A 26,968-nucleotide genomic window follows, 5' to 3' on the forward strand; every position below is an offset into this window, starting at 1 on the left:
TCTCTCTTCATTATACAAAGATTTCAAAGACGTTTCCATTTATGCGCTTGGTTTTTGTATTCTGTAATAGAAAAAAACAATATATATATATTTAAATAATTAAATATAGAACAAGTTATTTTTAATTTAACTACTAAAAATTAATTATTATTATTATTTTTTTTCTTTCTAACACATCAAATATATTGTTTTTCTGTAAGGTTCAAACCTCATTACTTATCAATAGATGGCGACACGTATCATTTAGTGTATTTTTGAAAAAATAATCGTGAAAATAAGAAAGTCTTTTAAGATATCGGAGATCCTAAACAGATACGGGATGGTCGCTAAATTATTTAAGAAATCGGTCATGTGATCGATTAGAGATAAGCAGAGATTGTCCCCACTACTTTAGATCACACTTTTTAGGTCGCAGATATACCTCACGTGTATTATTAGCGGGAAAAAAACGAGCTGTCAGAGACTATTTTTTTCCCCTCTTTTTTTTTTTTAGATGAGGTTCTCATTTTCCAATCACGAAAATTTCACTAATGTCATTCCTGGAAGAGTTGACACATAACACAAATCTTCTAACTGAATTTTCTTCCTGCAAGAGCTGGACTACCACGCCTTTCACCCCTCCTATTCTGAATTCAACGAACGCCGAAGTTACACGGTCCGCATATGTTCTCTACTAAACCTGTTCTCCCTGTCTGCCGTTACTCTCAGACATTCGCATCAATACGGCAATCACGTAGCTGCTGTTGGTTTTATGATTTCCGCCGATAGTGGATCCTTATTTATTTATTTATTTATTTTTTAACGCGTAAGAAATATTGCTGGTGACAGTTCTCCCCTACTTACTACCGGTCGTCTACGCAACACCATTGGATCTCTCTCTCTCTCTCTCTCTCTCCCTTTGCTCTTGAAGGCCTGAAGTAGTAGCCAAGAGCATCACCACTCATCAAACGAGAAGTATGAGTACCCACGTGTAAAATGGAGTTTTTAAAATGGTGCAGGGGAGGATGTATGTGTGTAACATTTATTATTTAAAAACGCGTGAGAAAAATTTCCATCTTGTTTCGTCCGAAATAAATGGATCAAAAGAGGTCCTACCCATAAAACAAATCACACATTCCTCAAAACATCTTTTTGTTATCTGTATAACTGCTAAATGGGCGGATTTACGGGGAGAATATTTTTTATTTTTTGATGTTATAATGGGAGACTCCAGGTGTACAAATCATCTTATTTCTTATCCCACCTTTACCGAATACATTAAGGAAATGGTAGTTTGTTGGCTGTAGGGAAATGAACTAGTCTACCTACATCTATCCCTTTTTTATTTATTTATTTATTTATTTTTTCAAATCTCTATCGGAACAGGTTCGACCAATGACGCTTTACTGACTTAAATTTTCGTCGTAATAATTAATTAAGATTTACGTAAAGGTCAACTAACTTATGTTAATGTAACATCACTGGTGACGTCACGTAGTAACCAGTGGTAGGCTCTAAACAAGATTTGTTTATTATGTCGACTTATGGGTGATCAATCATGTTGCCAGACAGGTTTATGGTAATGAGTGTGATTCGATGCATAACTTCAGGCATAATGGAAGAGACAAGGGAACTTCCTCTTCAACGATTTTTTTTTCTTTTTTTTCCCCCTACCCCCCTATTGATAGGTTGGAGGTCAGTAAAAGTTAAAAATTTTTCTTAAATGGAAAAAATTTTTACCATTTTCTTATTCTTTTTCTTTTTTTTTTGGTTACACTGATGGCATCAATTTCACGGAAATGCTCTGTAATCTGGGTCACGAGATGTGATCACGTGAGCGGAGATAGAATGTGCCACGCAATTTCACGTTGCAGAAATTAACACCCACAATACTGCGTGTGGACGAAATTAAGCTGGACAATCAGTCGTTACAAATTGACTCACACGAAACCAGAAACGACTCTTCACTACACGTGATGGTCGAAATGAATCTATCACGTGCCGGAAAGTGATTGACGTTTTGGGGAAACTAATAATCAGCACGTGCGGAATCGTAACTGATTTCTCGCAAGAAGTCACGATTGATATAACTGATTCATTCCTTAGCTGAGATACTCTCTACAATTGATTCTTGAGCGACGTATCGATTTAGAATCTCCAATGTGTCCGGACTCATAACAATTTCTTTTCTTTTTATTTTGTTTTTGAATGAATGGGAATGTCAACCTGTTCCAAAACTAAAATATTTACTTGTATATTCGGTGTTCAAGAAAATTATAATCAATGTGACAAATTTGGTAAAGTATTTAGGTATAAGAAGCTTTGAAATATATCTATAATTTATATAAAAATGTAATTAAAAGTATTAAAAGTATAAAATTTACAATTAAAATTCTGATTAATTTAAGTAAATTTAACATTCGAACAAAATAAATCTTAATTTAATCATAGAATAATACTAAAAATACAAATTTTAAGTGTTGAAATAAGTCTATATCTACACAAGTATGTTTTTAAACACATAATTAAGAAACTATATACGGTCAAACCTGTAAACGACGGACACTGACCGAAGCATAAACAACGGAGGTAGAGATTCGAGCGTATTACTTTAGCAATCAATAGAAAATGAAACGTATATTACTTTATAATACAATAATAATATATATATATATATAGGCCTATATATAAATTAATAAATAAGAAATTTCACGCAAGAAATGAATATAATTACTAAATGATATTAAAACATAAGTTATAAATGAATGTTTCATCATGACACGAGATGAATGCACTGTCCTTCATCGCATGTCCAAAATATCTTCATTGTACATTGTAAAGTCTCTCGTGAATGAAGAATCCCACTTTGGTCATCGAACGATTGTTATTTTGAGTGATGATGTGAGAAAGTTCCCTCACGTAGTTTACTTCCGGTTAAAGTAGGATTAATTGGTACATAGCAGAAATGATCGGGATTATTCTTAGATATGTAACTATTGTCTCAGTTTAGCCATGCGACAAAATTTGAGATGCTAGTCCTGTAATAATCATATATATAAGGCCTATATATATATATAATAATATATAGCATCCTCACACGGATCTATTTTTCTTTGTTTAAACTTAAAAAACTTTCTTTAAAAATTAAAAATTGAGAATACAAATTATCAATTGGAAGTATTATTTAAGAGAAAACGGACATTAATAAAATGGAATATATGAATTTTTTTCTATTTTTTTTTTTTTTTTATATCTGTCCGACTTGATGAACAATTTTGTTTATTTTTGTAGGGGGAAAAAATAATAAGCATTTTTTCTTTTTTTACTTTGAACATTTATCAGCACAAAAATTAGTATCACGAAAATGCTAATTAACGTTCCATATCATCTTTCCTAATAACATAAAAAACCGAAATTGTTGAAAATAGTCACGCACTTATCGTACGAAGTATGAGTAGCCACTTCATTAATGAGGACTCGTTCGATTATTTTTACAAAATACAAAAATTATTCTAATACAAAAGATTCCAATTTTACAGTTATACATATTAATATCTTCAATGGATGCTTCAGGAAAATCCTCGATGAAGCCACAAAAGATTAATGGAAGCTGCAAAGAGATTAAAGTTCTTTTAAATCCAAAGCATCCTTTAATCAAAAATAATTTATTCTCATCAGTATAGATGCTTAGAAATGGATCAAGTTGAGTAAAGAGGCGTTACTATAAGGATCGGAAGACGCCCTGTAGGTAACTAACATCCTTGAGGACAGAAGGACAAGCTGTCGTGCTGTTGTATACCTGTCACCGTCTAGAAACAGGTGTCACCTAAATGTCGACTGTGTTAGAATAAACGGATATTATTAAAAAAAAAAGAAGAAGAAAAAGAAAAGAAAATGTCACATTTATTCTTACTTCTTTGGCCCTCATAAAATGTTAAAACGGGTCATAACTATTCTTCTTCGAATTAAAACACGAAAGATTTAAAACTTGCTCATCCTGTTTTAATCAAATCTGTATTCTTTAATATAATTAGGCCTATATAATATATTAATAAAACGATTAAAATATTATTTAATACAACAATTTCATTGGTAAAGATTTTTCTAAGCGAGTCGGACATTTTGCCCATTAAATTTTTCTCATGAGTTAGGCCCACCTACGCCACGAATTTAACTGATGAGAGGTCAAGCATGTTATATCACATAGATAACGGATCTAACTTAATAATACTTTTTATGAATTTATCTTTCGTTTTTCTTGATATTATGGTTGAGATATAGGTTTTTCGCCCTCCGATGTCGACATATTATCTGTCTTTCCTCATTTAGGGCGGATAATTTATCATATGATCGAATCGGAACATCATAATGTAGGAAAATATAGAGAAACTTATTGTAATTAACTATAGTTTTTCTTACACGTTAAGAACAATGAATATTAACTATACTCAAGATTACAACTACGAGATTTACTCTAATTTTTTTTTCTCTTTCTCTCTTTCTGCTGTGTTTTTACTTCAGATTGATTAAAACTATCGGCTTTTTAGTATATAAAATACTGAATTGCAACGTTTTCAAACTATAAAAATATACTGTACTTACTGTTGTTACATTATTGAATTCAAATTTATAACACGTCACAATACTTTGCTTTGTTAACATCGGACTAATATGTCGATCTTATTCCTAGGTACGGCATATTATCGCATACACTGATACTTTTATATTAAAATAAATATGATTTGTTCAAATAATCTAACCTTATATGTAAAATTTCTACGTATATAAAAGTCAAAATACGTATGTTTGTATGTATGTTAGGTAAAGGTTTCTATGCCATTCAATTTATCCGCACGAAATTTGATACGAGTATTCTTCAATATCCTATTGTGGGGATCGCCACTTTCAACTATTCCTAAACCCCACCTTCTCTTAACTTTAGCTGGAGCTACTTTTTTGTGTTTTGCAGTTTCGTTATTGTAAATATTCGGTTCAATAAATGTACTGTACTAAGTTACTAAGACACTAAGACCATTGTTTTTATCACCCTCTCTCAACCCAACCTAACCGATCCCCTCATCACCTCAAAAGCCAGCACACGCAGCTGGTAGTTCCTATAAGATATAGAGGATTTAAATGTACGATAACTATCAAGAAATCTTTATAAATTTACCAAAATAGTCTTTACCATCCTCTAATAAATTTATAAAAAGCAGATTTTATTCTCGTCAAGATTTTAATATAGTCCTATAATGTTATATTGGGTACCCATAAGAATTTTTCAATATTATCCACACCTTAAAATATCCCTAAGGCATTCATTGATCCTTACTGGATAATGATCCGTACTCGGCCTTTAGCGCCTATAGGCTTATGTTTAACATTTAAACTTACCTATTTGTTTAAATAGCCTATAGGAAAAATGCTAAATATAACTTACATCTATTATTATTTCTAAAATCATGTTCCAAAGGCTAGAATTCGAGAAGAGACTAATCTAGAAAAGGCCTTAGGAACTTCAGTTAATAATAGGCCTGATGTAGAAACCGTTATTTATAGGATTGCCTATGTATTAGGTAGTGGTAATAACCGCTTAGATCTATATGATTCGAAGAACTTAGCCTTTAAACTAGATCTTAGTTATAAGCATTGGAACAAATTTATTAAATATGTAATAGCTGAAAGAATCTATTGATTTATCTTTATAAAAATCACGCGAATGATAAAAGAATTAAAAAAAAAAAAAAATTAAACATTCAGTCGTGATAGGTGCAGAAGAGATCAGCGGTGCAGAAAGTAGCACTCACCTTAATTAAATCACAATACAATATTAATAGACAGAACTAAGTTGTAACGGGTAGCCTATAGGCAGCAACATTCATAGGAAGCTGTATTTGACATTAATTAATGCTACTAATGTCAGTCTATGGCGAGACAAGTCATTTAAGGTTGCACGTTTAGTTGCATGAAGAGGGTATATTTTTAGTGGATGAAATACTAAATTAAACATTGTTTAAATTATAAAATATTTTCGTAGTAACATCGGCTATCTTAACTTAAAGTTTATAAAGATATGAAATAGATTAAAACTTCGTGAACTTAACTATGAACACTAGGAGAGATGTAACATAAGTTTAATCCCCCCTCTTAAACCGTTTGAAATAATACAGAATTTAATAACCACCAATTAAATTTACTTATAAATTTTATACTTCATAAAGTAGTAAACATTAAATTCGACGAAAGTTATATAATATTCAATAAATACTTATAATTATTTTACTCTAATACACGAAGATAAAACACATTAAAATAACATCAGTTAATAGTTGAAGATGCAATTGTATATACGAGGCCTCTAAGGGAGATGGTATCGAAGAAAAATATTTTATCTACTTGCAATATTCAAGACATACATTTGTACTGTACAAAGGTAGCTCCTCTTCTGTTTCTTCATAACTAAATGACTTTATAATTTCCTCATTAACACTTCATTACACGAACACGGAATATTCAACTTGTTATTTCATTATATACTAAATGAGCTAAAGTATTTCAGATAACATGTATTATTATACTTTATGTTAATATATTTATCATTCACGTTAAAAGTTTTCGTGTAAAAATTCAAATATTTTATTCAAAAATACAAGAATTACCTTGTATATCGTACTGTACATAAGCTAAATTTTGGTCACTATTTCACTGACCAATTTTAATTGAATTTTTAAATAGATATTTATATATTATATTGGTGAGAACTTAATATTATTAAATTTATAAATAGAAACTTAGGCCTTATTTATAAATAAGAGTCTAAGACCTTAAACGTTGTATTAGTTTATTAAATTAATATTTTTAATACAATCTGTCATGCATCACATGTGAACTTTTTAAACGAACACCATATTATTTTACAATCAAATTTTGAAAGTTTATAGAAGATACCCTCCTAGCGAGGCTTATTTATTCTCTTTAGGGGGTCTAAAAATTTTGAATAGGGATCAACGTACAACGAAAGGGCAAAAACCTTACTAGACTTACCTGTTAGAAAATATTTATCGAGACAAAACAATCGAGAAAGATGATGACACGTTGATACCCTGGCCTCATAGGGTTTTTCGTCTAAAAGAATTCGCTCCAAATTTAAATAACTATCGTCATTACGCATGCGTTCAAGAGAAATAAGTGTTTAATCTCTCCCCCTCCCCTTTTTCTAACTCATTAAGAAATGCCTCCAACTGAGATGCGACATGCGGAGCTGAGAACTGTATCGTGACAATATAATCTTATCTATCATTAAATTACTTATAAAGTTTTTAATTCTCTCGTCTCTTAAAAAACAATTAACAGAATAAAACTTTATTTTTAAGTTACTAGAGAATATTATATATATATATTGATCAACGGAAAAAAGGGGGAGAAAAATGAAAAGAAGTCACTTCGTGACGTGACATTCCGATCACGTGACTGAGCTAGCGTGATTCTTGGCATTTGTCGGGGGTAAACGTTTTGTAGTCAGTCAGTGATTGGAAAAAAAGTGTTTGTGTGCCCATCTTTCAATATTTACCTTTCAATTGATTCGTTCCTCTCGAAATAAAAATATTGATTCCAATGATACAATAGAGATGTTTATTTCTCTTTTAACAATTTCAACGTTGCATATATTTATTATATATTATTTACGTGTAGTATAAAATCAGTTTTTTATTTTTTATTTATTGTTATTATTATTTTCGACTTTAAATATACACACGATTTTATAAAATAACGTTTAAATCCTTCACTATAATTATTTCTTATATTATGTAGACACGTTATTTATAAGTGTCCATATGAAAAATAAATTAATCCGTCGATGATTTACGAGATTTTTGAACCGAATATAATACGAAATATTCTCACCCCAAAACTTCTTTAAAGTTAAATACGGCTGTTAACCAAGTTTAAAATAGCCTATTGTGTTTCCTAATAGGCCTACTTCTCTAGAGAGGTTTTCAAATTAGCCTTGATTTCCTAGATGTATGGGCCTACTTTCCATCTCAAAATATCTGGAAGTAACAACTTTATCAACTGTTTTTTTTATATATAAACTTCCATTTTGAATGTAAAATTCGAGCAGAAGTTAGTAAATATTACATTAAGTTACTGTCGAAGCACGTATCTTGATCTTTCATTAATGGCTCGATATGTGACGCGTGAAATTAGTGGTTATACCCCAACGTAATATACGTGACACGTAACTGAACGTGAAGAGTTTATGATGAAATAGTGTTATTTAAAAAATAAAAAAAAATTTCGCAAATTTCAATTATACCAATAACAGAAATTAAACGCATTGGAAACTTAATTCAGAAAGAAAAAACACACACAAAAAAAAAGAAAATAGGAAGGAAAATAGGTAAGAAGAAAATAGAAAATTCGCATAAAGTTTTTCAAATACATGCATAAAATATGTTCTAATAAATTAATTACTTAGTGTGCATGAATTATTAAATTTATCATTATCAATGTACACAGGGTGTCAGTTTGTGTTTAACAATAAGTTTCTCTCTCAACTTGGTTGTAAAATGCCTATAGGCTAAAATTACAGTTATTAACTTGTCTTATCAACACACTTTAATAAATTATGCTTGCTATTAATTAAAACAAAATTATGCCTACAGACAATGTCTGTTTTAAATAATATTATGTCCAGAAGACAATTCTCAAGTTCTATGTACCATACATTGTCACTTTGGTTAAAGGCATGTATAGTGAGTGTCCTTCAATAAAACAATACTTTCTGTCTTACGGCTCGAGTCTTTGTGTGTGTGTTTTTTAATTTTAATACATTTATGTATGACTACATTACATATACTCGTATAGATTAAGTAAGCCAATTAGTCATTTTAGAGTTGCAATAATATTTAGAGGGCTCACGCGTGTGATATCCTCGGATGACATTAAAGAACCATTGTTTAGGTTAATAAATTCATTTCCGAATCATATCGGAAAGGTTTTGAAGTTATCAAATTTAGTAATGTTTTTTGTTTTTTTTTTTTGATTTACAGATGTAAGCCTAAGTACAATATAGTAAGAAGGTCCGATAGTACGATACGGTACGATATCAACTTGCCGACTCGTCACTGACCGCAGTAAAGCCTAAGCGAAGTACCAGACATGGAAAAAATCAAATAAAAAAAAAAGCCTAGCAGCTGATGAGACTATGGCGTGACTGGATCTCTGTTGGTAATGTCGTAACGAAATCTGTATCCCTATTTCTACCCACCCCGATCTGTACTGCAGCTACCTTTGCGTGACGAAGCTGTATGCAATGAAAGACGTTTGAATTCTGAGTGTTTTACAATTGCTCTCGTATAGAGACTACAAATTGGGATTTTCCGAGTTGAAAAGAAATACTTAATGCACACATAGATACATGGCAAGAGACTTGAACTAATACGTAAATAAGTTTGAAAAAAAAATTTCTCAAACGGCGTGCCTATTAAATTAGACTAAACCCAGAAAATATTTAATATTACTTACGAAGAAAAGTAGAATTTGCATGATATATATTTGTAACAACAACAACAACAACTGTTGCGTAATTTCTAAATAGATATTAAGCGTTATAAATCCCTATAGGCAAGCATAATTTGATTTATTAAATTATTATCTATCATTAAACTCGATTCAGTTCGTTTCCGCTTCGGCTACAACAACACCTATAGGCAATACCTATCGGAACTTACTGACGTCATATTTCGTGCAATTCCTCTGCCACCTGCTGCTATTTTCACCATCTGCTGGCATTTAATCCACAAGTCACAATATTTATCAAATCATTTATCCACATAAACACATTGAAAAATTATGCATCATCTTAATCATCACACAATTACCATATTCATAAACTTACTCCTTTCAGTTGGAAAATGGATTTAAAACGTGTAATCGAAACCAAGGCCGACTAAAATCGTGTAGACCAAATCATAGAACATGTAAGTTAAAACTGTAACGCATAAATATATATTATATTATGCAATATTCAGTCGAGTAGAACCCCTAGCTTTATTCTTTTTTAATATATATAGGCCTATATATATATATATATTTTTTTTATTCTAAGAAAAGGGAAGTAATCTTTCAAAATAACTTTTTTTAAGTTGCTTAAGTTGTAAATAACTAATATATTGTGTGTTTTGATACACGCTTGTCTTAAAAATTGATCCATAAACTATAAAATATCTTAACCATACAAAAAGCTTAGATTTTTTGGTATGACTTTAGACTTTTCTTATGCATTTTATAAAGTGTTCTTGAAGTAGGGAAACGAAAAAATGATGGTAATTTCTATCAATTTGAAAGGCTCTATATAAGTCGACGATATGTGGTATCCGGTAACATCAACATTAAATCCTAATCTAAACAATACTATAGTATAGGGTCTGGGAAAGTGAAGTGTGGCCCCCGACACAATGGGGGTCCGGAAGTCGGCCAGTGTTCTCTGATGCGTAACATGATAAATAAGTCCTGCACGTCATTACATGAGGCATAGAGCAAGACGGTCCCTGACGAACAATGGCGTCCTGCAAGCCGTTTCGGTCCTGTGCACAAGCATGCGTGCCGTGTCTCCCTTCGCGTGCCGTGGCCAAAGGTGGCCTTGAGTCTTCATCGAAGGAATAAAAAAAAAAAAAAAAATCCATATAACGATAGATTTAACAGTTTCTCCCAATCAAAATTTCGTCGAAACACGTGACTGCTCGTCATTACAATTCAAAATTAATGCTGCTGCCTTCCCCTTAGTAAAAACTTGCGTAGGGCGGACAAGAGTATATATATATATATATTAAGCCCTTAATAACACACTCCCTTATAAAAGTGCCGAAAAAAAAAGAAAAGAAACCGCGGATTAACCGGGTTCGATCGGTCAAAGAAAACAATTAATCTCTTAATATAATTATGTATTAAAATACTAAATAATGTTTTAAAATTCCAAATAATTTATTTATTCATCGAATTAAATTGTAATCATGCAAATAAATAAATGCTTTATTAACCTAATGAAATATTAAAAAATAATAATAATTTTATTGTTAGTTAATGCTAATAAAAATTATTAGATAAAACTATTGATAATAATCTCTAAATGAAACGACTTAATGCTTTTTGTAACGATATTATTTTGAATTATCAATGTCATGTTCAATTTTTTTTATTGTTTTTTTTTTAATATACATATACTTATTTATTTTTTTTCTTTTACAATTATTATAAATGATTAATATTAGGTGATTAATCATACTTAAAATATATCAGATTTTTAAAATTTATTGTTATAAAGATGTTATGATTCCTAAATTTATTATTAATTATCCATAAAATAATGATGTCACTCTCTAATTATCATTTTATTTTGTTACTATAACAGTCTCTACTACTTTTTATATAGAAGGGAGGGAGGGAAGAAGAAAAGATAGGCCTGTTTTGTCTAATTTTAAAAGGCAAAGGATTTTTTTATTATCTGATACGAGATTTATGGATATTTTATGAAAAATATTTCCATAATTTATTATAACTTAATAATTAATTAATTCTCCGTAGATTTTAATGTTGGTTTTAAACTAAATTAAGGTCTATCCATTATACTTTTGAGATAGAATAGTAGTGTTATTTTTTTTTTTTTCTTTTTTAATAAATTATTTGGTAGATATTCTTAATTATCTTTTTTAAATTTTTATCCTGTAAATAAAAATAGATCCATATAAAAATAGTAAGTTAATAATACAAGTTTACTTATCTAAATAGGTATATTAAATGAATTTTAACCGTGCAAAATTAGTGGTGTTATTACCTAAATATTTAATAAAATTTTAAAAGTTATAGGCTATTTATTTCCTTTTTTTTATTACAATTAAAGATTGTGTAAATGATTAAAATGCCTTATTTTTTATATTAATTAAGTCTAACTTTAAGATATTTCCAATTTAGAAAGTATTTAAGTACTTTTAATATTTAATTTTAATGAAGTTTGGATCCATTCAGTAAATAAATTTAATTTCTATATATATATATATATATGTTTACAAAGAGTAGATACATTTAACGATTTAATCAATGAAATATTTTATTAAATCTTGATTAAAAGATTTAATGAAAGGTTAAGGTAAAGTTTTCAAATTAATTCTCTGTTAGGCCTTTAGACAATAGCGTATCTTAATGTAGACATTTGCATCATTAGAACAAAATTTATCTCTTGCTTATTTATTTTTTTTTCCCCTTTTACAATATGCAAATTAAAACTATTTAAGCTTAGGCCTAAAGCTATATATGAAATAATGTCTAAGAATTTTTTCATGAGTGTAATAATTAAATTTTAAAGAAGTTTTATTAACCATTTAGACCTAAATTTCGGCCTATACAGTTTAAAATTTATATATTTTATTCTTTAATCTTCTTTAAGCATTCAAACATTTCTAAAAAAAAACTAAGAATAAAGTTCAGTTATCAAGAGAAAAAGAAAAAAAAAACCACGAAAAAAGGCAACTTTGAATTATCCAGATTTACCGGTTTAAGTAAAAAAAAGGAAAGAGAAGAAGGAGAAAAAAGAAGATAAAACCGCTATCGCAACTTTATATTAAATTATAATTAGATCGATTTAAGCTTTAATCTAATTTTGAATTAAGATAATCACGAATTAAACTAAAAATGATTGTTTAATAGGTATAAATAAGGAATCAGTAGGCACGTTTTCGAATAATTTTCATTCACGAAACGAGTACATTCGGTCACTTGTTTAAACTATACAAGATTATCGAAGTTAAGTCATTTAGCCCATTAACAGTTCGGTGTGTGATGTACCTTATCAAAGAGAAGGTTTCATTTGTTATAGGGCCTACTTACGGCATTTGAACGGGCCATTAGCTAGAGGCTGAGTGCCTCTTATCCTGGGCGGTTCTGTAACTTGAACTGGCGAGGGGCGTGAGTTGCGCATCTGCCGCCACTTTCCTTAGTTCAAATTTAGTACTTTCTAAAATTACTCCATCTGTAAAAAAAAAAAAGGGGGAAAAAATCCTCTAAATTGTAGAAATGTTATCTCCACATTTAACTATAAAATATACGAGAAATCCGTCAATTCAATGGCGTGGATCGGGTAAAGAAATTTCAACCATTTTTTTCGTATTAATAAAAATGTCTTATGTCGTTAAATCTAAATGCAATTATTAATTAATATAATAAGTAATTTGGTTATTTAATTTATTTTCCGTTGTTTTAATTCAGTCGGTTGATTTTCAAGGTTGACAAAGTTGATCAATGACCAGACTCGACTAAGTGGTCAGTAAAAGTCGTGACATTTGTCACTTTCTGCTTTCGTGAAGAACATTGCGTGTTTCTGTCTTCATCCGTGCGTGAGAAAAGTTGCAAATATATATCAAAAATACTTTTTAAATATCTCATTCTAATTTAAATTTATACCGTGGATAATTTAATATAACTTTATTCCAGTAATAGTGTAATATACTTATATAGGCTTATAGGCTATATACATATTAAAACTTACTGTATTTAATTTTAGACAATTAAAAAAAAATTATAATAATTTTTATTAATATTTAAAATTCTAAAATAATATTAATTTCTATAAATAATTAAATTATTTTAGAACTAATTTATTTAACAGAATCGCTACTTTTACAAGTCGCCACGACGTCACTTCAATCGACACTTCAAGTTCAAACAACGCCCTCTAGCGACGAAATCGAGAAGCACGATTAATTACAAAATTTTCTATTATTTAAGTGTTTTAATTAATGTTTTTATTTATTTTTAATGTAAATTAATATTTAATTTTAAATAAATTTAAATTTNACGTGTTGTTCGTATCAATGTCGATTTTAGTATAAATTTAATCACTTTTAACTGAAACAATGTTAAATTTAAACACAATTTTTGTACACAAAGATACGAATCATCATCATCCACCTTCTATTAAGATTTGTATGATGGAAGCCTTTAAAAGAGGTTAAACAATTATAAAATTTAAGAAGAATAAACATAGAATTTTAATATAAAATTTAACAGATGTTTCATATATATATATAATAATAAAATTTAACACATCACTAAGATTTTTTCCCTCTTAAAGTTTCGAGTATAAGATCGTTAAATCGTTGACTCTTTTAGTTGTGTAGGTACCACTCATGCAAGGGTGAGAAACAGCAGATTGGTATCTCTATACCTAACCATAAAAATACTATAGAGTGGGTGGTTTTATTATGTCGTAAGACTATCCCAAATTCGCTTTATGACACTGACAGACATCTCTCAATAAGAGATGGCTCATTTTTCTACACCTATCGAAGAAATGATGATGGCTCTCTCGACTATTAATTCTTTCTTTTTTAAAAGAAAAAATATATATATATATAAATTATATCGATTTTAATTAATCGAATTATCTTTAGAATCGATTCGAAATAAAATTATTTATAAAAGAATGAAAAAATTCCATAGTGTAACGTCGAAATCAATTGATATCTAACAACTTTTCTATGCAAACATTTTGATTCATAACTATACGATAATATCAAACCTGTCTTCCTTCTTACAATATGTATCGAGTTGTAACGCACACACAAAAGTTGTAAAACAGTCTGTAGGATGTCATAACTGTTGCCCTTTCAAGTCATAAAGTCCGTAGGAAAGTTGAAAGGAGATAAAGATCTCTCTCTCTCTCTCTCTTTGCACCCCAAGGACTCACAAAAAAATCACGCACTTAAAGAATTCCTGTTCTAAATCTAAAATTTTTATTTACAGTCAGTAAAATGAGGTTCGTAAATCATTTATGGCGAAAAGTTTTTCTTCTTCTTATTTTTTTTTTTCTAAGCGAGAGGCCTAAGGTGATAGTTTGATGAGGCCTACAGGCCATAAAAATAATACGAAATACCACAGGTTCTACTATTCTAAAGTAAGTGTTTTTTTCTTGTTTTTTTTTTTCTTTTTTGACACGGAAAATTTGAACTTTGTTTTAGTAAAAGAAATTTTAGAAAAGAATGGATCGATTTTTTAAAATATTTTCCGATAATATATATATATAGACTAATCCTACATAAATGGCTCGATAAATTTATAATATTGACAATGACTAAGAGCAAAGGGCAATATTATTATTAGAAAATTTTCAATGGGTTTAATAAAATGGGTCAACTAAATTTAGAATATCTTCTCATATCTTCATCAATTACTTTACTCTTTCCGTAGATGATTCTTTGTATTTTCTACCACGTATTAAACTCTATAAATCCTTAAGAAAATGTTAATATCTATGAGAAAATTCTCTACAGGAAACTTAATTTAATCGTGATTAATCTATAAATTATTTAGCGTATAATAACGTTTAATTAACAAATGGTATTAAATAAGATGTGTTAAATTACTAAACAACACTATGGATTATTAAAAAATGAACTGTATTTCTATTTTTAACTGACCTAAAGGTGTTTTTCCTTTTCGTGGAAATATCACGTGATTAAAATTTCCATTCATGGACATCCTCAATATGGCAGATACGTTGAACTACATGATCATCCATCCATGATCTTACAACAGGAAATGTTTTCTGTCGAGAAAGAAGATAAAAATCAAAAAAATTACACTTTTCATTCAAAAGTAAACTTATAAATTTTAACGATAAATACAATTCTAACGTTTATTCTACTTTAATTTTATAATAAAAGAAAGATCTTTTTACCTAAAAAAAACGATTTAATATCAATTTTTTAAGCTTAAGTTTAATAAAATTTACATTGATAAATACAGGAAATGTAAACATTGTTCGCTGTTGAACAGATAAAGATCTTCCCCCCTTTATTTATCCATTTATAGATTAAAAACGAAGAGATAAAAGCTTTATATCCAATTTACTATTTTCATAACAGGGTTTACTTAACATTTTCATTAAATTTATATCAGAAATTAGATTAAAAATCGTGATATGTGAAAAAAAATCATTATTTATCCACAATATTTTATATAAATAAGGCGATGAATCCTATGTTAAGGCTCGAATTAAGTATACGTAGATAACAAGTTAATTTTACGTAAATAACAGGTTTCGATCAATATTGTCGGAAATAAATAGAAAAGACTTTCAGTTACGTAAAACTATCAATAGTCTGTGATGTGCAGTAAACAGCTGTAATTGCTTGTTAACATCGGATAGTTGCGCCTCTTCTTCCATTCGCTAGTTCTTCCAGTTACGCCTACTTGGGTGAATGCGAGAGGCTGACACATCCTTCTAACCAATAGTAACATAAGGAAAGTTGGGTTACCACCCTCTGCGGAGGTTCTCTTAGGGTTTCTTTCAGAATAACGCAAGATTGGTCGCTAAATTCTAACAAATATAATCTTTCTTTTTTAAATTTAAAGACTTACAACAGTGTTTTTTTTAAACGTTAAAAATGCGTTAAATAAAATCTTAGGCCTATAACCAAACGTAGTGATAGTGATAGTGAAAAAATAAAAAAAAAAAACAATTTATAGAGAAGGGGGAAAAAATAGGAGCTTATTTAATATGCATCTGAGATTCTTTCAAAGGCTTGAAGGAAAAGAACAAAGGGTCGATGGAGAGGATTATAGAGGGAAGTGGGTGAGGTCGAGAGAAATGACGAAAGCGTTACTGACGCCCAAAATGGAGACAATTCCATGATTTATTGATGGAGATTATAGAGGAGGTTGTCGATCTGTATGGGATTAGAAGAGAACGTTTACAAATTCCAAACAGCCATATTTGAAATTCTGTTTTTCTTTCAACACGCAATAGTCCAATGAATTTTTTTTTATTATTATTGTTTTTATATATATATTTAGTAACAAAGATTTGAGTCTAAAAACATTAGAAGTACTGAATTTTTTTAAAAAAATACCATCCTTAAATCTAAAAATAGACTTTTTATTTTCTAAATATAAAAACATTGAAAGGCTAATTATAGGCCTAATATTAGCCTTATAAATCTATAAATATAGATATTTAGACTAATATTAGGCCTAGGCCTGTATAGGCCTATATATTAGAAAGATTCAGTTTAAAGTTACACTGTTTTAATTTAAATTTACAAATATACAAGGGAGTTGATTATCTCTTCTTCTTCCAAACTTCATAATTTACCTTATTACATTTAGGCCTAATTTAGAAATATAATAATATTATTTAAAACAAAACATTAGATTAAAAGAAACAATTAATTAACATTAAAAAATGAATAGAATTATGTATTAGAAAGTGATTTTCTGAATGAAATTATAAGACGGACAAAAACGATTTAAAAAGTGATCAAAAGGGTTGAATTTGTTTGTTACGATGAATCTATCAGCGCTACTTCACGTGACAATCAGCTGTTTCCCGAATTTCTATTAGGCATGTCGTGCACCCACCAATTATGAGGGCGCTGTCATTGGAGAAGGCTTTTGATGAATGAAAGCTGTCTTTGCATCCCATGTAAATGAACATTATCCGTGTCAATTATGCTTTAATGTCTCGTTACAAACAAACAAACTCCTTTGGTGCTATTTACGGATAATTTTGACACGGGTCAACCATAAGCCGGCTATTAAAGTTATTTCTTTAGTCTCTTTGCCTTGCCTACCTTATCCATCTCTCTACGTGGTTATCTTTTTAAGTAAGTCTTCTTATTTAACTTTACAAAAATGCTTAAAAATATTCAATCTTTAACCACTACGAAGACGAAATTTTAAGTTTTTAAAAGGTAAAATATCATTTAGTTTATGTAAATTCTCTTCTTATATACTTTATTTATATAAAAATATAAATTAAAGAAGTATTTTTTTTTTAAAGGTACACGACTAGATTTCTTTGAACATTGATAAATGATATAGCAGCTATCTGAAAGTGAATAAATTTCTCTTGAGGTTAAATAAATGTCCTTGGTGGGTTAATTAATAATAGGCTTATTCTTCGGCATACTCATAAATATAGCCTATAAAAGATAAACTATATTTTTGCTTTAACGATTTATATACCGCACGTTTATGAGACTGACAAAAAGATTATTTTCGTTAGATACAAAAGGCTATGAGAGAGACATCTTACTTTTCTCCAAAAGAATGGAACAACGATTAAACTTCGCTTAAGTTTAATACATTTTAAAGGTAATAGAAACATTTTCTTAAAGATTTTCATCTACGAAATTCGAAAATAGACGAAAACATTAAAGAATTTCGGAGGGGTCGAAGCACGAAGAAGAACGTGCCTCGATCACGTGAAGCTCACAATCACGTGATCTAAGAGGTAAGTCCGATGAGAGAAAAGATAAGACGCCACCTCCATAGTTACGAAGATTAGGCCTACCTCTGACATTCTTCTTTTCGTTTTATGATTAATGAAGCATCCGTGATGCGAATAATATCACGTATAGACGCCACGTAAATTGTCAGGGGAGGAACCTCTCTACTGGATCAAATAACATTCCACTTTTACCCTTTACAGACCATGAAAGTAAACCCCTATACGTCTCGAAAGTATGCTAGTAAAAACGTGCTTTAACTAAACTTTTTATAAACCTATTCCACAATTTCATCCCCCCCCTTTTTTTTCAAACAAAATGCTTAAAATCTTACAAAAATATCAATCATATACGAAGGCCTTTAAACTTATTAATCTATTTTTAACAATAAAAATTTGATAAAAAAAGAAATTTTTAATAAAGAAAAAGTAATATTTTTATTATCTAATTATATAATTTACAATTGAATTCAATTAATTTATTAATTCCTTTAAGGGGTTATAACACCCCTCCCTCTAGAATAAGGAGAAATATTAATTAGAAATTTATACAATTTACAAATAAATATTTGAAGAATTAAAATAATAATAATATAATTATAAATCATACTACCCAATTGTTGTTAATATATAAAGAAGGATATTTTTTTCTCTTCAATTAAAATTACATAGGCCTATAAATGTAATTTTTTTGTCTATAAGAAGATTAACTTTATCACTAAATCTTTATATTGAGACGTAGACTTATTAAACTTTTTTTTAAACCTAAAGATTTATATATATAAATAATAATAATATATTCATTAATCATTAATTACGTTTCGGTATAAGATAGTGTTGTACTGTACAAATTTAATCGGAAATATCGAATTTCTAATGGAATTAAGATGTCAATTCGAACGTTAACTAATTCTGTACCGCTTAATTAACCTTGAAAAACATTTCTATTCTTCTAATACAATGGGATAAGTGCTTAAATATTGATAAAAATATAAGTATAAAGTTTAGAGTTTAGTATAATGTAGGCCTACACAAAATCAATATAACTTAACAAAGCTCGAGTTATCAACTGATTAAAAGTCACACGTATAAACAATAGTGTATATTTTTTTTTAATTAAATATAATTTTCGTCACTTTAATTATATAATATTTTATTTATTTTTCTATAAAATTTACTATAATAAAGCTATACTAAAGCTAAACAGGAGCTGAAGAGTAACGTAGGCCTAATTATATAAATGTTACCTTCTTAAAGTCTGTATAATAATAATTATTATAATTAAATACTAATGACGAATTAATTTATTTAAATATGAATTAATACCTTAATATTGTTTTCGTTTATTTCGATAAAGTGTAAAGATTTTATTGAAATTTTGAAGATAGAAAGTAAAAGGAGAAAAAAAGGTAGTAAACACAGGCTTACTTACAGTAATGTGTGCCTCGTAGCCCGGGAAAAATACGACGAAAATGCCACTTAAAACTTAATGATGCGTCAAAATCTGTACTGTATCACTGTTACTTCTAACCGGCAACCATTATTACACCTAAATAAATACGGGTCTATTGTCATGCCTTTATTACACTAATAAAACGTTAAATTGACGAAAAAACTACACTTGACAGTCTTGTCTTCCATCAAGCGAAGAAATTCGTGTACTTAATAGGCTTGACGACACTACTTAAACTTTTTCCTCAGTCTAACCAATGAATTTTCAACATAACATTTTACTTTCCTTATAATTAATTATAATATTTACTTAGCTTTTTAGACCTAATTTCTATATGTAGGCTGTTAGACTTTAATAAAGGAAAAAGGGGAGGGGGGAAATTGCAATGGGTATCGTTTTATCGTTCGATATTAATTTCTGTCAAGTATTTAAGTATCGAATCCCTATTATATACGTATCCTATCTTCACTCTCAGCGTGATAACTTAAGGGAATAGTTAAAAATTAGTATCTGAATATAAAACCCTATTGGATATAGGCCTATAGGGATGATGGTCACGCCTCCGAAACTAAATTCATCACATGAGATTTCCCTGGAGAAGCTCTTAAACGGATACGTTCCTACCTTACAAATTAATTTAACCCGTTAGGCATGCGCTATAATATCCGGGAACATAATAACAGTGTTGATCTTTGTAGTGAGAAATTTCAGAGTGAGGCATTCCTTGAAACAACTTTATCCCTGGAGCTAACCTTCCAAATTTATTAATGGAGAGGCGCACCTAAAAGCCATTAAGACATTTCTCATTTTAAGGATAAATAATTACTTTCAGCTATGTTTTTACTGTAAAAAAAAATCTTCATCATTATCAGATAATTATAAAATATCTTTCAAGTCCGGCTTTTACATCAAATAAACAAATAAAAATAGAGAAATGTCTGAGTTACTTTAAACGAAATTCTTAACCAGATAATCGCGTTTTTATAAATTTTAAATTTAAATTAAGTTTATAAAGATCTAAAGGCCTATAAATTTATACATTGGAAAATAAGAATAGACACGTTTGGTATAGATTATGCTTTAGTTTTAGTGTTTATCGATCAAGTTTTTCTTCGGAAATTTATTAAGGTTTTAAAAGTAAAGATTAGAACCATTATCAAATTTCTTTGTTATTTCTATCAAATCATTTTAAAATTTTAGCAAAATAACTTTAGAATTAATCTAAAATTTATATTAATTTCAAATTAAAACACTTAATTAATTAAATAATTGTGAAGTTTTAACGTTAAAACTTGGTATTCGTAGCCTATTCACATAGGATATTAGTGATAGACTACTGTTATGTTATTGTAATGTTAAAAAAATATATTAAAGTTATATTTATATTCTATTAATTTAGACGTTTATCTTTAATTTTCTTATTAAAATATTTGCGTATTTCATTACTTTCAATCAAATAGTAAGATCCATAATTCTTGGTTAACAGATGATCAACAAATATGAAATGCCTACTCTTTGATATTACGGAAAGTTTATTTAATATTATTAAATAAACCCTCGTTCATCAAAGAAAATACTTGATATAGAAGTTAAAATATCATATATCTAATATAATTAATTCATTATATAAAATGTCTCTATAGATTATTTAGTTTTTCCTTCTTATTATATTATAAAACATCGCATCGTTGATCCTTTATACTTTCATTATTGTTATGCTTAAGTCTTTTATCACAACAATAATTCAAAACAAGTCTTCAGTACACTTATATATATATATATAATAATAAAGCATGCCTTAATTATAATGTATTATACTTATATAAAAATATATCATTACGGTATTATTATTATCATATCTTAACCTTATATTCTCACTTTTAATGTCTTATTTATGTACTTCTTTATCTAAATAACGAAGAAAATTGATGATTTCGATCATTTGAATAGAATAAACTTTAATAAATCCAAGTTAATTATTGTAAAAATATTAATTAATAGGATTGTAGACACCGATTATTCCTATTTTTCTAAACTGAGATGGCATAGGCCTAGATTTTTCCATTGTTTAAAACAAAGTAAACTTCTAAACTAAAGTATAGAAGAAAAATCAATAGACATACGAACGTTCTTTTTGTTTTTTTTTCTTTCTTTTTAACTTATAATATTAAACCTTCGACGTGTTTAAATTCTATTATTTAAACACGATTTTATTTTCGTTCCTATTCGAGTGATAATAAATAATATAAAAGCGTAAAGTGTATAGGTATTTTGAATATTTTTATATTCAAAAATATTTGTTTTTGATAGGAAAGGGTCTAATGTCAGGGTTTAGAAGAAGCAACACAGGTTTCGGCAACATCGTTAAGGCTATAAAGAAGGCAAGGGTGAGAGACAAGGCTATTGTCGACTAAGAAAACTATAGTTATTACAAGAATTAAATGAAAGCCTATACGACGTAGAAGATAAAGACGTTAAGACCTATTTATGATTCAAACACGAACCTACCTGAAGGGACTAAGCCTAATATGTCTCCTGTCGCTTGTGTCCGCTTGTTATAGGCGAATTATCTGGAGTTTCGCTAATGGAAACAACTTACATGCTTGAGTGGTTAGAAAATTACTAAAGATAATTGCACAGATTATGAAAATAAAAAAAAAATATATATATATATAGCCTATATATAAGAGAGAGAAAGAAAAATATACCTATTAATCTTAGTACAGTATATAGAATAATGTAAGATGAAAATATTTAAAATTAACTATAGTTATATTACATAATTGAAATATAAGTCAGTGTCCTTCTCAATTAAGACAGACTTTCTAGATATGTCTGGCGGTGTTTGAAGAGAATGGACCCATTTTAGCTAGAGGCTTGTCCTTGGGGATTCTAGGGGAACACTGTATCGATCTCAGGGGAGCTTAGATAAAAAACGGGGTAAAGATATTTAATGACAGTTGAGGTTCCTACAGTTCCGGTTCTCACACGGACGAAACTAGTGACCTTTCACCTCCGACCCCAGCTGGCCAGTCATTAGCTAAAAAAATCGGTAGGAAATCATCGGGTTCCTCCTAAGACTAAATGCTATACTATACCGTTAAGCTCTAACAAAGTAAAGCCTCCGGTATGTATTTGTTGTCAAGATACGATGATTTATGCTTTTTATTGATTGGAATACAGTTTTAAAAAGCCTAGAAAAATCCAGATCTAAGCATTTTAATTCAAGAAAACCAAGGCCTTAACCGAAATTAGGCCTTACACTTACGAATAACATCATCTACATCCTCTATAAAAGTTCAAAAAAACTAAAAAAAAAATCCTCAATAGATTAAGGCCAATTAATTAAAAATAAACATCATTTAGTATTAATTAGTTCCATGAGTAGAATTATTTAGTTTATTGATAAAGGTTAGATTAGTTTTTCATTAATCCAACCGTGCAGTTGACATGTTCAAACTTATAATATAAACGAGTTAAACACGAAAAATAAGTTATTAAGCATATTTAATACGATTGATTGCATTATTTTTCATATAATTCCGAATAAATTATTGCTTATAATAGAATATAAAACATCGCATTATTAAATATATATATATATTTACTTTGCATTTTTAAAAGACATATTGATTTTTAAAGATCTATAATAAGGTTATTATATTATTAGCATCATTAATAGGCCAGGCGGTTTAATTCATCTTTTATGTAAATTTCCTTAAGCAAAAATATATTCTGCGGTATGTTTTCTACCAATTTCAATATTATATTATTAATTTACAGCTTATAAAAATTCTATAGGTTATAGTTAGAATAATTTTTATAAATATATTTTTTTTAGAATAAAATAGTAAATTATATTATAAATCGTTTATAATTACGTATTTTTATGCTACTATTCTGTTTTGAATATGAATCAACAAAAAAAGGGAGCATCTTTTGTATTATGATAAGTCAGCATAATGTTATATTGAAAATAATACGTGTAAAAAGTTAATAAACATTGAAACTTTATCCTTAAAAATCCTCCAGAGATCCTCCCGAATCCTAAAGAGAAATCCCCGAAAATCCTCCAGAGAAATCCATGAGAATCCTCCAGAGAATCCCAAAAATTCGCCGAAAAAATCCTCCAGGACACTTTAAGTGTCTGCAGGATTTTCAGGGATTTTCTGAAGGATTTCGAGGGTTTTCCGAAGGGTTTTAAAGGTAAATTTTTGTGGCAGAAATAATTATAATAATTAACATTCACAATCGAAAGTGCATTTATTCTATTGGTAATTCTTATCAATGACGAATGGCACTTAATATTATTTGAGGGAGAAAATAAAACTGCCAATATTATTTATATACAGTGAACAACCGACATTATCAATGAGATATCAACATCACCATTGGTAAAGTGTATCTTCCATCTTGAAGACAACGACATCTGCCGGAGTTATTTTAAACCAATGCCTTCAAGCTAAGTGTTACTTCTTAACAATGATTTACTGTTTTCTCTAACAGTTACGGGGATTGGTTGTCGATAACATTACGTCATATCCAGTAAAGTTTACCATAACTAGAGTAAAGTTTATAGTTTGTGGATAATAATTTGTAAAAAAATATAAACGTTTTACTTACCGTTTTGTAGTGTTAGAAAGACACAATACGAGTATTTGAATGAAGTATTATGTCGAGCAGACGGATAAAACGAAAGTAGATATTCTATAAAGTGTGGTAAAAGTGAATGAAATAGACATTTCCAGTATCAGGGTTGATTGAAATCGGTATTGTCAGTTGCACAACTAACCACGTGTAAAACACGTGTTTTCTAGACATTAGTAAACAATGTAACCGGATTTTTGTCATCCTACATACACCATCCATACAGACACACACCATCAGGTATAGTACGTGCGGACTGATGCATCTAGCAGTGTTTCTGTGACTTTTATACATTATAGGGGGGAATCAGATGACGTGGGGAAGGGAAGATATCATAAACGTGCAAATTGTACTTTAATCACCATGCCAGACTGCTAGCGAATGCTGACTGTACTTTGTACTTCAATTAACTTACAGACAGACTCTATCATTTGATGCATTTAACAGGCTCCTCGCCCTACGTCCTTAAGTCAGTCCACAAAAGGGACATGCATCAAATTGGCATTGGCGAGTGAGATTGGTCGGATAACAGCATGTTTCTGGCTCATGAAGTACCGTGATTATTGCAATTGCCCGTGTGGGTAGCTTGGGGTTGAGTTAAACGGTTCTAAATGGTTAGTCATTTACATTGACTGCTCTTTGGTAGAAAAAGAAAACTAGATCAAGTAATGCCTTTGGAATATTTCATAATATGTCTCCTGTTTTTATATCATATGGAACACTTTTACACGTTCCAAAAATCTCTCCATATATACAATATTTATCATTTAATCACGATTAATTATTTTCACAATCGACTTTAAAGGGAAACAAATTTGAAAACGTTCTGCTGAATGCAAAAATCAAATTGTTCCAAGCGTTTAAACGAGTGACTACACATTACGAATACAAAATGAAGTCTTGCAAATTCATTAAAGACTAAAACCACTAAAAAATAAAATAAAACAACATTTATTTTAAAATATTCTCTCCATCTTTACGAAATAAATAAATAAAATAATATACAATAAAGTTATAAAACGAATGGCCTGCAGGTAAAATATTTGCATTCAGAAAATGTCTATGCACTAACAATTCAGGCAATCGTTGGAGAAGCGTATATACATTGTGAGTTTTTTTTTTGTACATATGGATTAATGATCGATGAGTTTGAGTAAATCGATAGACATTCGATCAATCATTAAAATCTTTAGATAATGTAGTCTATACTTTTTTATTAGATTCAACTCATTCTGTTTATCTCATTCTAAAAAAAATGCTCCAAAATCAGAATTTCCCTCCAAGGAGGTTATCTAATTGTCGGATCCTATCTTAAATAAGAATGCAAATTAATCATTAAAGATTCTAAAAGACTAAAATTAGCCCAGTTAGCAACCTATATATATATATAGGCCTTTAGTGAATGATATTTTAATACTGGAGAGTGGATTCTGAAATCTGCCTTAGAGTGACTGCTTTGGCAGTCGGGAGAAATGCAGAGGGAATGAGTGTAGTTAGCGGTGCCTGGATGGCGACCCATAATTTCCAGCTGTTAGCCTTAGCACGAGATCATTAGAAAATCTACCGCCTTTATTGAAGGTTTAGGCTGAGGAGAAGAGGCCCAGTCATTATCTGACTGTCCGACTGAGGGAGGAGATTTCTGTCGGTTCAGGGATGGTTCAAATTAAAGTTCTGTTTTTCCTATATCAGTGTGACAGTTTTCGGCGTGGGTGGGCCAAATATTTTAACCTGAAAACAAAGAATTATTGGGTGGAAAAACTGTAGTCAACACAATGGGTTAAATACCTTCAACATCGAGCCCTAACTTAACTAGTTAAATACGCTATTTATTTATTTATTTATTTATTATTAAACAAAAAAAAAAATAATCGGATAATCAACAGTTTTTAAATTGGTTAAAACTCTTTATTTAGAACAAATGCAACAGTGTTAGTTAAATCACGTGATTAATGATCGATGATCGCAATCAATCAGCATCATCAAATCACAACATGGTAGAAAGAGGAACTCATCATAGCTAATAATTAATTTGGAATGTGTTTTGAAATTTGAAATTATAGTGAAGCTAACTTGTTACATCACATTTGACCCAATAAGTTCAAACTGTTTTAAATTATTACGTATTAGATCATAACTTAAGAAATTCTAAAAAAAAAAAAAATATCCTTTTCCTAAATACAAAATTAAAATATCTTTCTTCTCCTTAATCAAAATAACACCCATAAAATAAACTAAAATAACATTTCCCCCCCTTTTTTAAGGTATTAAATTTTACGGTAGGCTACAGTTTAACACTATGGCATTGTTTTTTTTTCTTTGTATGGAAAAAAAAAACTGGCAAATGATATATAAATGTATATATAACTTCTAATTAAATTAAAACGATTTAATGAAACTAGATCGATCATTTTACTTTTTCAAAAAGGTTGAACAATATACCAGTTCTCTAAATAATCATATGGATTAGTAGGTCCTATGAGCTTTATACTCACATTTAACCATGTTGTCTATTGTTGCGTCATACAATTGATACCAGTTAGGTTAGAGGTCAAGAAATCGCCCTGTCAGATTTTGAGACGTGCCCTGCTTCGCTGCCACCACAAAAG

General features: G+C 29.4%; 1 long non-coding RNA gene across 1 annotated transcript; it reads right to left on the reverse strand.

Annotated features, from left to right (window-relative positions):
• Positions 1–26,968, reverse strand: LOC111618995. The gene is made up of 4 exons (XR_002755670.1): positions 26,855–26,968; positions 15,453–15,580; positions 12,865–13,006; positions 1–61 (listed from the first exon to the last, which is right to left on the reverse strand). It is a non-coding gene; the product is annotated as an uncharacterized LOC111618995 (long non-coding RNA).

Source organism: Centruroides sculpturatus, unplaced genomic scaffold (assembly GCF_000671375.1).
Source record: "Centruroides sculpturatus isolate CEXI.00-Female unplaced genomic scaffold, Cexi_2.0 scaffold259, whole genome shotgun sequence".
NCBI lineage: Eukaryota > Metazoa > Arthropoda > Arachnida > Scorpiones > Buthidae > Centruroides > Centruroides sculpturatus.